General features: G+C 38.9%; 1 protein-coding gene across 2 annotated transcripts in view; it reads right to left on the bottom strand.

Moving 5' to 3' along the window:
* The window catches only part of PTPN14 (protein tyrosine phosphatase non-receptor type 14), a 111,901-nt gene that overhangs the window by 88,158 nt on the left and 7,958 nt on the right, over nucleotides 1-15,785 (bottom strand). The window contains exons 1-2 of one of the 2 annotated variants that reach the window (XM_048299756.1): nucleotides 13,360-13,456; nucleotides 13,084-13,274 (exon numbers count right to left, since the gene is read on the bottom strand). The exons of the other annotated variant lie outside the window; for it this stretch is intronic. The gene's annotated coding sequence lies outside the window, so the exon portion shown is untranslated. Of the gene's footprint in view, nucleotides 1-13,083; nucleotides 13,275-13,359; nucleotides 13,457-15,785 lie in introns of those variants that run through there. 2 annotated transcript variants of the gene reach the window in all.

Genomic DNA, 15,785 nt, shown 5'->3' on the forward strand with positions numbered 1-15,785 from the left:
ACGCTAATTTTTCTCCAGTGGAAAATCTTTGGGAAGGTTGATGCCTTTAGTGCCTTTGCTAGCAAGCACAGAGATTGGCATTATAATGATTCCACAAAAGCAACTGTAACGTCTGCTTGTCATTCATACACTTCATTTTCCAAAGTCACTGTGGTTTTGGCTTACAGAACCTGGCCAGAAGTCTTCAGAAACTCAACGGGGCAATTTTCCTTTCTATAATCTGAACTAGACAGAGCTAGAGAGATAGATAGTTTTACTGCATGCAAGCACATATTCATCACGTATTATAGTTCTTGCAACAGTAAAATCCAGTATGTGAAATGTAAAGAAATATAAAGAAAAATATTTATGTTCATACAGAACCAGTGTGCTCTAATGAAGAGGTCCCAGTAAACAACAAAGGCAAGCATCTAAAAAGAGAAAATGGATAAAACCCCTGGATGTTACAGGTTCTGGAACAAAAGGCCAGACTGTCCTTACAAATGGAGTGCCAGTACTGGAAAATTCATGCCAAAACCAAGACATGAAAAGGTCCTTGTATTTACCTTAAGCAGCTGCTGAAGGTTGCAGCAGTCTCCAAGGTAAAACCCACTAGTCTCCACTACCAGAAAAATTTATTCCTCAGAATTACAAACTATCTAATTAGCAACTAAGTTAGCTAGCTAGTTTCAATTATGAACAAGCACTGTAATTCAGATATACCTTCAGGTTGTATTATGCAATTTATAAAACACTTTCATTCTTTAAACATACTGTTAACTAGGATCCATTAAAACAAGGATTGCTATCTCACCTTCAGAATCGAAACCTGCCTTGCATTTCTGATTTTTTTTGTTCAGAACCAGTGGACAGAAGTTTACCAGTCCTCAAGGCGTGCTGAATCCTATTTAAACTTTCCAGGTCATATGAGCTTAAAAATTACGTTTGTTTTCTTTCTCCAGCTCTTGCTTGTAGAAACTCCCTATATGATTGTACCAACCAGAAATCATATTTGCAATCTTGGGATGATCCTGAATGCTTGTTTTTGTGCGCTAACAATATCATTAACAGAAGGCAAAAGAATATTATCCAGAAGGACAGAGAAAGAAAAAATAATTGAATTATCATGATGTCAAAAGTATGATAGGACTTGTGACTTTCTAGAGATGAACACAAAAAAGTCATTGTTCAAACTGAGACAGTGATAATGCTAAATCCTAAGAAACATACCTCCCTGGCCTTAAATTCAATACAATTTTGTCCAGAAATGCACCTCCTGTTTAATCCAATTTGCAGTTCAATTATCTTGGTTAAAAAAATAAATAAATAAAATACACATAACTAAAATTAACCTCATTGTTCATTAATGCTAAAATGTACGTAGATGGTCTAAGGACAAAGTAACCACCCAAGGCCAACAAAAAAACAAAAGGCCAGGATAAAAAAAGTAACAATGCATTTTTTAAAGGACAGTTTTGAAATTTACTATAAAGTCTAGAAATAGCCACTGAACAATTACAGTTACAAATTTAGCTTGCCAAATTACAACTGCATTGCAAAAATCCAGCAAGCTATGCTGGATCCCATGCAGGGCACTAGCACCCCCATCTCAAAGTCCTACTAAGTCCTTTTAAAACACAGACCAACTGATCTCCCTCCTTTAACTCTCTCTGCGGTTTTTTGTTAGTGCCTGACTCAATTTTCTGTTTCCTTATTTTTATCGCACATGAGAACACTGTGATATTTTGACTACTTACAACATTCAAAATGTTTTTGAATTAAAATAGCCAAAATAATCCAAATAAAATTTATCAAGAGAAAACAGTGATACACAACACATTTCCCTTTTTAAAACCTTGCTTTTTAACCCAAATTTTATCTGCTAAAAGTTTACCCGCCAGATTTCCTCCCCCTACTCCAGCCACTCAGGCACTACGAAGAGGCTGAATCAATCTCAGAGCAGCCAGCCAGGAATTCCCTAATTTCCGACCCAAGCAGTGACCCATGCTGAGCCAGAGGTGCCCTGACAACCAGGTAGTCCTTGCTTCCCACTCCCTGTGCTGAGCAAACCTCGACATAAATTCTTCTTTTCAAACAATGTGACTTGAAAACAAACCAGACAAAGGTTCCTAAAAATCCCTATAACGGGGAGTTGAAACTTGTCCATGGATGCACACACAGACAGAAACTACCTCAACTAGACATAACGTTGCACAGGAAGCCAGAACCCTGTTCATGTGTTCAGGACCTGACAGAGTGGTTTGAAACACGATACAGTCCCTTTGATACAGCTCACGAGTTTAGAATTGGAGGGGCCGTATCCTATTAAAAATAACAGGAAATTGGCCACAGCAATAAATCTAAAGCTTTGGCTGCTGCAATTTCTTATCTTCCATGAGCAGCTGGTGGTGTGCAAAAAAACCATGCAACTTTTCCTTCTGAGAAAAAGAAAACAAACAAACAATTTAAAAAATCACTCCAAAACTGTAGCTTCCACTTGGTAACAACTTGCATCAGTCAGTGACAGCCTTGGGAGACCTAGATCTCCTGTCACACCAGGATATTGACGGTTTACTGCTGCCTCCAGGCAAAACCATGTCACTGAGGAAGTGAAGATGGTGCACTAAAGCTGACAAGTCCCAAGCAATCTCATCAGAGGCTTTGGCACTCCTGACAGGACCCTTCTCATGCAATTTCTGCCTTTGAGTGATCTCTCTATCTCCTCTGATAGCATTTTTCTCTTTACCTACTGAAACAAATCAAGATCCAAGATGATAGCAGCTTCTTCTAATGGCTTCCCAGCACTTCAAAGAGACTGCACCAGGCAACGTTTTCTCTGTTATTCCCACTAGTGGAGAAGCAGCTTCTGCTGGGCTGGAAAAAAAGAGGATGAGGGGGCAGGGAAGAGGTAGCCAAGGCTCTTCCTCGAATGGAATAAAATACATACGTCAGAGGATTTCATTCAACTGGCAAAGACTACACTGAGCTTTTTGCCAGCATAACTGTGTCTGCTGTGGGTTTGACTTGTTTTCCCACTCATAAAAGGAAGAGCTTCACCAAAAAAACTTTAAAGACTAAGACCAACAATGTGGGTGTAGGGTTTGGTGTGTTTTCAGTACACATGAGTGAAGTTAACTATGGTCCAGATTCCTGCCAATCTAATCCACACATCGTGTAGTGCCAGTATTTTCTTTGTTTCTTACTCCAATTAGGTCCTGCAAGCATTTCTGGAGCAGACTTTTCAGACAGGCAATCCTCCTCTGAAGCAAATTTTTTTTTTTTAAATCCTAGTGTAAGATCCCAAAGGCGGGAAAAACTGAAGGGCCAAGTGATTTAATACAAAGGGCAGATATCTACTTTAAGAGCTAAACGCACATCTAAAACACGTGTATTTTGCCTACATTTAGACAACCACAACATGCTAGTTGTATGAGATACACTGGAAAGATGAAACCACTGCACCTACTAAAAAACCCCCAATCATCAACAACAACAACAAAAAACCATTCTTCCAGCCCTAGAGACTTAAAAACCAGAAGATGAACCTCCTTGCATTAGGACTAATTATAGCAGAATAGTTACAACATGTTTGGAGATCACCTCACCTGTGAGTATGTGCCAAAACCAGGGCTCAGTTCTCTCCTGCTACTCTGGAGGAAGGTGGGAGGGAAATAAGTTCCATTTTGGATAGTGCAGGACCCCAAGAACTATCTCCCCTTGAAAAAAATATTTATATAAGAAAACAGATTGAAAAAACTTCCTCTTCCTTGCATACATTAATTCTGTAAAGCTGTTTCCTTGGTTGGAAAAGCTGTGTTAGAGCTGGGCCCGCTATGTGAACCTTCTCATCTCAGTCACGGAATTTTGAATCTCAACCAGCTCCTGATCCCAAGCATCAGGAAGGTTCTACATATTTTTCCACAGATCTGCCTCCAAGGCTGTAAGCCAAAAAGTTCCATTCCTTGACATGACTCCTTGATAATATCTTCTCTAGAACCAAAAAGCCTAATACAGAAGTCCACGGAGTGCATGGTGATCCCACTGGCAAGAAAACTAACACTGGCAAAGAAATTATTAGGCCACCAAAATGACTTTCCACTAGCATATTAGAAGGCAGAGTTAGGGGTATGGAATTTCTTTATGCTTGAGGGCTAACTCTCACCAACACTAACCCATCTGACATACATTGTTTTATGTCTGCTTTGATTTCTTTTCTTTTGCTGCAAAAAAAAAGGGAACGCACATCAGAAATGTTATGGACCACCAGATTTGTTTCATATATTATCAAGGCTAAACACTCAAGCATCTTATGGAGATTAAGAGATTAGACTCCAAGAGATTTTATTCTTCTGTGTGCAAAGCTCTCTCTTTCAATCAAATTAAAAAGTGAAGTTCAAGGTATGTTGTTAATTCCTGAGGGGAAATGATACATAACCCACATGCACAAAGAAGTTGGCTTGTGAGTGGTTGTTTTTACAGGACAGAATCTGTTTCAATCTATGTTTGTTTAACAAGATGCAAGTCTAACAATGGTAATTTACTAAAAGCTTGTGCACAAAGTATGTACAGTACCAGAAACAATGGTCATAACTCCTTCCAAAGATACAAAAGCATCTACAAAACTATCAAAACATAAGCACTGCCCTGGATTAGTAGTTTCAAAACCCCACATTCCAAACAGCTTCATCATTTCAATAATCCATCTATAAACATTTAACTAATTTTGGACTACTGTTTTACATTCCAGCAATGAGTTGCTGCCAGTCAGTCCAACACAAAATTTCACTATTTTTATTTTCACTGATTTTTTTTTTTTTATCCACAGTATCATTACTGTTTGCTCAGACAACTTTTGCAACAGCAGATCTTGGCTTAAGTATTGTACTAGGAACACCAATTGTTCAAGTAGCTATTTACTATTAAGATCCTCAGTCTATATTTAAGCACTTGAATAACCAGCTACTTGTACAACTAATGGCCAGTGACCACACAGCTGCAGGAGGCGAGGTGGCACTCTGCCTCCCCAACAAGCCTGTTTGTCAGTGCTCAGGCCCAACCTGCATCCTGCAGTGTTACAACCATAATCACGTTTTGAAATGATTCATTATTTACAATGTTGCTTGAGGCTTACTAGATGATATTCTGTTCTCCCTAAGAACGCAATAGAGCTAAATGAATCTTTGTGATGAACAACAACCTGTGCCTTTAGCTATTGCATCAGATGGTCAAAGTTTCTTCAGTCCCTACCCTGTGTGCTTCCAGCACCTGTATTTTACAGAATGTATTTCACCATGATTTCTACCTGCACCAGAAGACTGAACCTTTCTTTGTCATGGTGAATTTTGTCATGTGGACTGTAAAACAATTTTGGTTCAATATTTGCATTTTGCTTTTATGATCAGAGCCCAGACACAGTTTTATGTCAAGATAGCCCAGAAACTTCTAAATGGGCAGGTCACTTCATTAGAAAAGAATCAACCAGAAAACAACCAGGTGTAGCAATTCCCCTCGAGCCTTGGAAAACAATTAACAACAAGGTTTACAAAGTGCATTAAAAATGTTAGAAATACTTGCTTGGCAACAACAAACAACGCACAAACCTGCTTCTGAGGACAACTGGGCAGTGGGTTGCAGACAGTTATATCGTAGTAAGGTCTGTAAACTATGGGTGGTTACAGTGCACTTCTTACTAGCTTCAAAAATAAAGTGTTTCACATTTCAGACACATTTGGTCTTAATTAACTGCGGCAATCAGTTAACCATCGTTCAATCGCACATACTTGGAGGGTGACTCACCAGATGTCAGGTGTTTAACTTGCATGTTCCCCAAGTAACATCTAGCCACTGACATTTTTTTCTCCCCTGCCTCCAAAGTACTGTGCACAAATGATCACAGTAGTGGAAAACATCAGAGGATTAATATCATTAGTTAACATGGTTAGGATTAATATCGTTAGGAGAGATATGCAATGCCATAACCACTCTGAATCTTGTAACAACCATGAGATAAGCTGCAAATTGTCTCTGTAAAGGAAGTAATCGAGGGAATGGAATTTCCAAGATTCTCTGAAAATTGCTTTTTGCTGATATTGTTCAGCTTCTCAATTCTGCAACCGCTACAATGCAGGCACTATCATTATTCTATTTTTTTAAAGAAATATATATTCAGTGGTGCTACCTATTTGAAGTAGACCTGGCACTTTAATTCAGCACATTTCTAAACAGTACCAAGTGAAACACCTCATTGTTTTTCCCTTACTGGCAGGCATCAATGTACTCAGCACTCATAAAGTATCTGGCTAGCAAGATGTGGCAGCCTTCAAGTTTTGGAATTCTTTTCAGTGCTTCTCTAAAAGAGAATTGTTTTGATCCCCAAGTTGGTCCAGATGGTATCTCAGAATTGTCCAACTCCTCCTTTCAAGATAGCTGCCACTATTGCTCCAGAGGGGCAAGCAAACGGGGATTTTCAAAGCAACCCATCACTACTGGAGATGGTCTATCTAAGGAAGCTCACAACATCTAAATTCTGTGATAAGCACTGACAGGAGAGTTTTTGTAAATCAAAACTATTTCTCCCATGTGTCAGACTAGAGCTTTGCAGTCTCATGCAGCTGCTGGGCTGGTAGCACCAGGTGACAGACTTCCTCAGAACTCTCTGAGTGCTGATCCTAAAACTGCAACAAACCGCCTGTAGGGTTGGCTTGGACCAGAGAGCTCGATTCCACAGCTAGCAGAACGTCATAGCTTGCGTGGAAAATATCAACACACTGAAAACACTTGTCAGCAACACAAGGAGGCAAAATGAACAATTCCCATTTGAAGAAAAGATTCTGATTACTAAAGCAGCTTGCACAGTGCCTCGTGCCCAGCAGATCTCTTAGAACCACAGAATCATTAAGGTTGGAAAAGACCCCCAAGATAATCAAATAGAATCTTTGACTGAATACTACCATGTCAACTAAGGAAGTGCCATGTCAAGACATTTTCCACTTCCAGGGATGGTGACTCCACCACTTCCCTGGCCTGCCCATCCCAATGCTTACCCCCTCTTTCAGTACAGAAATTTTTCCTCATGTTCAACCTGAATCTCCCCTGGTCCAGCCTGAGGCCATTTCCACTGGCTGTTTTGCATAGGCAATAAGTTAATGCAATTCATCACATAACCAAATAAATAAACCAGTTTTTTGATCCTTCAATAGGAAAAAGTACATGTGGATGAACATGTGAAGAGGTTCATTGATAACAAAGCACTGCAGACTTAAGCCAGGCTTTTCATACCAAAAACATTTACAAGGAAATTATAAGGGTATCCTTGACCTCTTGCAAAGTAACACCAATTTTTCTGGAAACTGTATAAAAAGCACTGACACTGAATGCACCAGAAGCACCATATTTCTGCAAAATCCAGGCAATTTAATAGAAAAATTCTCATTTTACAAAAAAGCTGCATTTTTAGAAGTTTAATACTGTGAGAAAAGAAATGCCAGTACACATCTCAGTCTCTACAATTTAATGCTTTTTACTTGCACTGAATCTTCATCTAGTATGTACAGTTCTCAGAAAACACATTTTGTAGCTACTAATTTAGAAATAAAAAGGGAAGCATTTATTTTCGCCATTTGGGTAGTGACACTTCTAGGAAAGAGTTAATGAGTGTAACTTGAGCAATACCTTAGAGTATACAGAAAAAAATACTTCACAGGATTGAGGGGACTGGGAGAATAAAAACCAGATATTATCATCATCATTACTATTTACCCTTTATTACAGATAAAACAACCAAGAGGCATAAGAAAATGAGGAACTTAAAGTGTCTCGATAAGCCCAACCAGAGAAACCAACACTCTTCAGTGCTTTGGAGAATTCCTTTGTCTAATCCAATCTAGAATTGAAATTATCCTTCTGGAAGTGCAGAAAAAAAGCTGTGCAGAGAAAGTGACTGTATCACCATGATTAAGGAAATCCTCTTCCTCCAGATGGGTTTCCCCACCATGACACTGCAAATTCAACAAACCACATTCAGCCCAAGTCGTCAACAGCTATATTCATTTTAGGAGGTCTTTTAGCTAGCAAATATAACATTGCCCTTAAGCTACCAAGGAAAGAGTGTCACCATTCCAGGAAATGCTCCAAAAATAAATCTCAATGAACGAAAAATTAGAAGTCACCTACAACTATTCATTACAGTCCTGCATTATCTGAATAAACAAATACATTATGTCACTTGGATATATGTTTTTCAATTAAAAGCCAGACAAAACACCAAAAAACATTCTCAGGTTTGTAAAACAAATATTAACTTCATTAAAAGGATATGAAAAACACAGCCATGTGTGAGTTATTTTTATTTTTAACAGAAAAGCTCCCTTCGCCAGTACCCATTCATCTTCTTTGAAAAGTGTGTTTTCCATTCAGCCCAATACTAAAAATACAGCTTTCAATATGGCTGATAAGGCATATATTTCAAATACTGCACCTTTTTACTTTTTCTTGTGCTCTAAACCAATAGAATGTGTTTCCTCAATGTAAATCTTTTCTTCAAATTGTTAAAATGGATTATATGGGAAGTCTATTTAATGAAAACTTGTTACTTTTTCCATCAGCCTCAGCAATTTGAAGAATACAAAAAGTGTGCTAAAAGCAGAGGGGCTTGAGGAGGAGTAGCTTTAGATACAAAGCTGACCTCTGGTGAAAAAGCAAAATCTAGCAAAGTAGCAAAGAGACTGCGGCAAAGGAAGAGGTTTTTACATCTCTTCTACGCTGACATGGAAAATTCACACACAAATAATTTATCTCTAAATGCCAAAATGGGTTTTTTGTAAGGTAATGCTTAAATCCTTCAGAAAGACACTTCACAGCAGAACCCTCTGCTACAACAGGCTCCTCTTACACTGGCATTATCCCGTTTCTTTACACAGTGCAAGCTACTGGACCCTTACTGCACATCACCGTTCAAAGAGTACTGAAGCAAAATCTTGACCTCAGGTAATAACGTGCAACAGCGAAGTCACAAAACTGCAGGTACATCTAGCACAAATCTTGAACAGTGATGCACTTCACAAGCCCAACCCTGGGCTGATGAATGCACTCACACAGTGAAATACAGAAGCAATCTATATTTCTGTATGCACGTGCAGTACAGACAGGGTCTTAAACTCATAGTGGTGTCTGGTTTCATAACATATGCCCTTCCTTATCAAATGTCATTTGTATTGCCATCCCTGCATCTGTCTCCACAGATGTCATCCCATGTAATGGAGCATATGGGCTTAAGCTGACATTGTTTGCAAACAGGAAGAGCTTTTGGCAAGAGGAATTGAACATAAAGTGTTCTGCGGGCTGCCTCTCTTAACCCATCTTTGGTTGGCTCCTCTGCTCAGCTGAAACTGGTCAGCTACTTTCTGAGAGGGCAGAGTGCCAACCTAACAGATGGGCAGAAGTAAAGTCATGCCAAAGAACCAGAATGTGCATCTAATTTGATAATTAGGGGCTGAATTTCCCCTTAGAAATATTGCAATGGCAGCACACACAAAGTTTTCAAGCTTAAGGGTAAAAGAATATGCTTCAGACTATCCAGTTGAGGGTTAATTCTGAAAATGAAAAAAAAAACCAACAGAAGTGAGCCATGGAGGAGGGACGAGACCAGCCATGGGCTCCTATCATTCAGGATTAGTATTCTTCAAGGAGAGAAGAAATAAGAGAGAAGGGGAGGAAAGACACAGCAAGATTAAGCCTTTATCGTGAAATAGCTCTCCACAAGGGGCACCTGCAAATCTTGGCCAGAACAGTTCTGCGGCCTTGGTGAAAATAATTTATGCTGAATAGAGATAAAAGCAAGGAACTGATGGCCACTTTACAAAGCATTAAACACAGCTTTCCTGTCCACAAGGAATAGCCAAGCCAACAGCTAGTAAAAGGCAAAGGACAAAGAGTGTTTATGGCTCAGTGGAAATCAAACATAATAATGTACACACGTACTGTTGACAATTATTGTCTTGGTCTTGATATACAGTGATACAGAGCTGTGGCATTCAAATAAAAAAGTTAACAGTAAAAGAGAGAGAGAAAGAGTTGGGCACTCAATAGAAATTCTCTTTTAATACATTTTGCAAGTTTTCATGCAGTAAGGCAGTGGTCCTGTGACTATCTTAAAGAGTCCTGTCAAAGCAGGCTCTTCTGGGTCACTTTTCTCTTCACCTTGTGCGTTCCCTCCCCTTTCTCAAGCCACTTTACTCAGCAGAATGAATGCCAGCAGCCATGCACGGCTCAGTTTGGAAAAAACATTGTTCTAATTAATTCTTCTCTTTCCAGTTCTAAAGAGACTCTTCCAATTTACAGCTTCTGAAACAAAAATATTAAGAGTAATAACTACAATGGCTTCAGTTAAGTGGGATTTACAGGCTTATAGTTTGGATAAACAAATAAAAATTTTAATCCTGTCTTTTTATCATAAGCACTGTGTTGAAATACTCCAAGAAGCTAAGAGGTTACTTACTCTCACTTTGCCTCCTTTGGAAATATGATGTTTCAAGAGGGCTTTCAGGTTGTCAGTGGATGGAAATTAGCTCTCCAACACAAGTAGTGTTCTGAGCCACATCTTTGGAACAGAGCAGAAGGCTCAGTCACAGATTTAAAATAATTAAAAAATTATAGCTGGAAAGTGTCTAAAATCACATGTGCTGCTTTACAGACCTCCACTGAGACATCTCCCTCTGAAGAAACTGGTCAGCGAAATGTCCTTTGTTCTACTGTCAAATTCTGGCAAGCTCTTTCCCAGTATAGCAGGAGACTTAATTGGGCTTTTGTTTAATTACCATCAAGACAATGACGCTCAAATGAAGAGCACAACATCAGCAAGTGAGTGAAAGCAATCAATTAGGATGAGCCTGAAACTATCTTTCCAGGGAAAGGAAAGGGCTACTCATTACTGCGGCCATAGGCTAGAAACTCAAAATATAAACATGTCATTTACTAAAATAATACATAGCTTTTAGAAGCAAATAAATTAAATGACAGATAGTAACTACAAAGGAGAAGCATCATTATGAAGTAAGACCAAGATTTAATACCACAGCACTGCTGCTAAGCTTAGGAACACAGAGACTCGACTTAGTGGATTAATGTGAATGCTGGTGCCAAACTGAGGAAAGATCTCCGAAATGCACTCCAGGTGCATATTTAGCAACAGCCTAGATGATACAATAAATGAATCAATGAACACAGAAACTGCCATGGAACATTTTAGGTATCAATTAGCTTGCAATGAATCAAGAAAGCAGTTAGCATCTCCACAAATAAAATATGACAAAAAATCTAAATACTATACTGGTAACTCCCAAAATCAGTAATACAATTGAAGGTAAAAAACACAAAAGGATCTAGTATATATTCTACAGCAATAACACAAGACTTGATATTAAATCCACATCAATTGGTAAGACAGCAGCTGCATTTGAGAAGCCAAAAAAAGTTTAATCAAAGGGGTGAAACCTAAAGACAAACCTAAAGACCTTCACATTCAGTCTTCCCTGACACTAAGAAATGCAATCTCACCCAACACTATAGGCAAACACACACCCTAGCAAGCAAACGACATCCATTAGTGGGAAATGAGACTTAACCATAAGGGACATGCAGATGGTTGAGCAGGGTACACAGCAATAGCAAAATGTTTGCCCATGGTCTAACTAAGGTAGGACATACCTGGAGGAGTTCTACCTCACTGTTCTAAAATTCAGCTCTACCTTTGCTTTAAAACCTCAGGTCTAGGTTTGCCTTTTGCTTTGATAAGTAAATGAGCACATGTGAAATCCAGGAAGTCCATTATTTTCAGTGGCCACAGCTTTCATGCTAAATGGCAAGAGAATATACAAAAGGTTATGTATTTCCAGACTTACTTATTCAATTTCTACCCTAGATGAGCCAAACGTGACACTGTGCATCTCAGTTACTTATTTTCTCAGCCAGAGCTCACAACTGCAGGCTCAGCTATTAAACAACAGCACTTTCCCCACAAGAGCGAGAGTAAGTAGTGATACAGTAAACAGGTTGTTGAGTTTTTTCTACCACTTATATAAGCACACCAATTGCAGACAGAAGTAGCATTATGCTTTCTTGGCCTGCATGTTATTACAATAGCATCTCCCACTAAATTAAAAAAAAAATAAAAAAAACCAACTGGGTAAGTATAAGAGTTGAAAAGCTATTTCAGACAAAGTAAGGAAAGTGGACAGAGAAAAAATTTAAAAACACAACAGGAAAAAACAACCCCAACACATAATTTAAGTGAAACCTTTATTACAGAAACATGATACTGGTACCTCCTGAAAGAGATCGTAAAAATAATGGAAAATACCCTGGTGAGACAGGAAGCTTAAACACAGCTAATCTAAGGATAACTTTCATAATACAGGAAGCAAGCATGCTACCAAAGAGATGACAAAACCAGAGATTATTTTAGGTGTTTACTTATTCCCAGATGAAGCTAAAAAGTGTGCTAAAGGAGCTTGGGGTAAGCACGCCAGACTTACCGCTACAGCCTTTTGTTTTAAAATAAAATCACAGCACTGACTTGGCAAGTAACAATCGTCCAACAGAACTTACTTTGGTACAAGCTGTCAAGAGTTACTGACCGCTTTCACACACTCACCTTTGGAAGTGCAATTTCCTGTTGCAGACTGATGTCCTGATCCCACAAACCTCTGCTCACACAAACACCCTGGGCTGCCAGTTGTGCTGGTACACGCCGGAGGCTTGGGGATGCAGTGCTCACCAAGTGGACTTCCTGCCTGGAGCTTACTGTGCCAAGGTAAATAATTACGATACCACACTGACAGACGTGTCAGAGGTACGAGGTAGTAACTAGATTTACTACAGTCTTGAATAACTGAGTTGTAATTTTCCGCTCTCCTGGCACGTAACGTAATGATGCGAGGTGTCTTACAATGCCAGGATGCACCCAACTGCAACACTTAACTTCTGTATCTTGGAGTCCATGTGTATTGCACTGCCTCTTCTGCACAAGACTCTCGAGCCCCTTTTGTCTAACCACACCACTCCTCCACCAAAAGAGGGCTGAATTGAACCCAAAAAAGTCTCAGTTACCTCTGCCTTGTAATCCACTGAGACTGACAGAATTTGTGTTTGGACAACATTCTCAGACGCATGGTGCAATTTTGGGGCTCATCCTGTGCAGGGACAAGAGCTGCACTCCATGATCCTTGTGGGTCCCTTCCAAATCAGGATATTCTATGATTCTGGTCAAAGGACATAAGACAGTTGTCATCATCATGATCCTGGCAGGACAAAGATAGTGTAATCAGTGCTCAGTCTCAGCAGACATGGCAATCAGGCATTCTTTTGTTTTTAATTTCCTCTGACCTTGCAGTTTGTCCTTGCAGAGTTCTCATTGTTCATGAGCTAAGGCATCTGTTTGAACAAACTTAGTACACAAACTGCTTCCACACACTCGATAACGTCTTTTGCTCATAATTCCACCAGATCTTCAGAGCCACCATTCATTGCCATATTCTTTAAGTCAAGAAGATATGGAAGTATAGAAATCACTGAAAATATGAAAGATTTGACACATAATCTTTAAAGGCATATACAGATAAATATTACAATGAAATAACGTAATTGATTCCAGTATTTCAAAGTGTCCTAAAAACAAAGTGAACTTTTCATTATCTGAAATTTCTAACTTCTGAGAGATATAAACTGCAGAGGTAAAGCTCATGGTCATGTCTAGACATCACTTATCCAATGCACAATGCCACAATAGTTGTGGTGACAGGCAGCTGGCAACACAACTGTACACAGCCTATAATAAAGAACATCACATCTGGGAGAGTACAGATCAATGATCTTCATCTGTTGACAGAACTATTCTTAAAAGCCATATACCTTTGTTATTTTATAAACTTCATTTATCTTTCCTATATTTCTTCATCATTATGGGGATGAGATATATATTATGTTTTAAAACAAAACGAAACTACAAAAACCCCACAAACATTTCAAGCTCTCCTCAATCTCTTTTCCTAACGCGTAAAGGAGTCACCGCATAAAGACTTAATAAAACACCCATCACTGACAACATCACCCAGAACAGATTCTGCACTGTTTGGTGCAGAGTCCTTTCCTGTGCAGTTAGCACTTGATACTCAGACCTATCAATCTGTTACCCTGATTAAATTCTTTTAGGTTTGACTGCTCTACACAAAAATCACCACACATACGAGTAAAATAACTTCACTGAGATAACAGTGAAGGAAATCTACATTTAAGTCATCACCCAAACAGTTCCTATCCACACTGGTTCTCCATGAGAGGCATTTAGGACCTTGCTTAGAGCGTGTTGCAGAGAGCAGGTTGAATGATGTCCAATGGAACGTGGTGTACAAAGCACTCAGCGTGGCCAACATGAAACATTCCTGGGTATGACACCTAAAGAGAGCCCCAGGTGGGGCAGGAATACACACGGGCAAATGAATGCATAGCCCATCAAAAGTCCCAGGATAAAGCAAACGAAGTGTGTATCAAAGTCCAGGTATGAAGATATGAAATACTGCAAAAGAGGTCAGTTTCTTCACAAAGGCTCCAAAACACTGCACTGCCAAAAGTACTTACTGAAAGATTTCTGGATGGGTTTTATACTACCATTTTACCAGATCCTTTGCCTAAAAATGGGTTCAAATGCTTAAGCAAAAAAAAAAAAAAAAAGGCCACAAAACAGCCAAAGAAAGCTTGATTTTTTTCCCAAGATCAGTAACCCAATTCATCTTTATCCTTAAAAGAACTGCAAAAAATAACAATTACTGGAGCTAATATCACCGGCTCTTAAATTAAAAAATATTTTATTTTTTCAAACCACTACAAAGTAAGTGATCTCCTTGATTACAAAGCCAGAACCTTCTCCATTTTTCTGACAGACTTTGACTCTTCAGTGAATGTTTCAGTGGACTGTTGAGTCTTATTTTAACACAGTTCCCACAACAGAGCTATTCCTAAGAAATTAACACTATAAATCATAGAGCTCATTATTGGGAAGTTTTCCTAATAAACAATCCAGATTCTAAGTTGAACTTATAAAATTATTTTATTAACAGTATTACCAAAGGGTCTTTTTTAACATGGAAGTTTTAAATGTTATTTTATTTTCATTCACATATCTTAACCTTTGCAAAAGGCACTCAACAAAACTAACATGTTCTGCTTTCAAAACCACGGCCACAGGGCGCTCAGGTTGTGGCAGAAAGCCTTCTTGAGATAAACATGCACAAACCTGTTTTCTTCATCATAAGAAAATATTGGAAAAATGGAGGATATCCTTCCCTGTCATTGTCTTATCCTCTGCTGCTCTCTTTGATTGCAACATACAACATGAAGAGACTGACAAATGCACTTGCTCTGATTCCATCCCAAGTAAAAAAATAAATTACTTTATAAATCCACACTATTAAAGAGAGCAGAGAAAGCAAAATTAAGTGGCATTTAACAGTGGACAATGTTACCTGAAGTTAGCTGAATGCCCCTTTTATTGAACAGATTTACATGCAGAGGACTTACTGTATTATCACCAGCTCATAGTCCAGCCAGTCATGACCATTTCAGTGTATTGCTGAATGTATGGGGGGTAGGAAATGCAGAATTTCACAGCTGCATGCAGAGAACTAGTGGTACTTGTCAAGGACACTGACAACACAAAGCTAACATGAAAGTTAAGCCATGTGTTAACAAACTTCTACTGTAATGCAAGCTGAAAATAAAAAAGTAGGTAAGAAACCTTATATAACATCAACCAA

Source organism: Corvus hawaiiensis, chromosome 3, assembly GCF_020740725.1.
Source record: "Corvus hawaiiensis isolate bCorHaw1 chromosome 3, bCorHaw1.pri.cur, whole genome shotgun sequence".
NCBI classification, from domain to species: domain Eukaryota; kingdom Metazoa; phylum Chordata; class Aves; order Passeriformes; family Corvidae; genus Corvus; species Corvus hawaiiensis.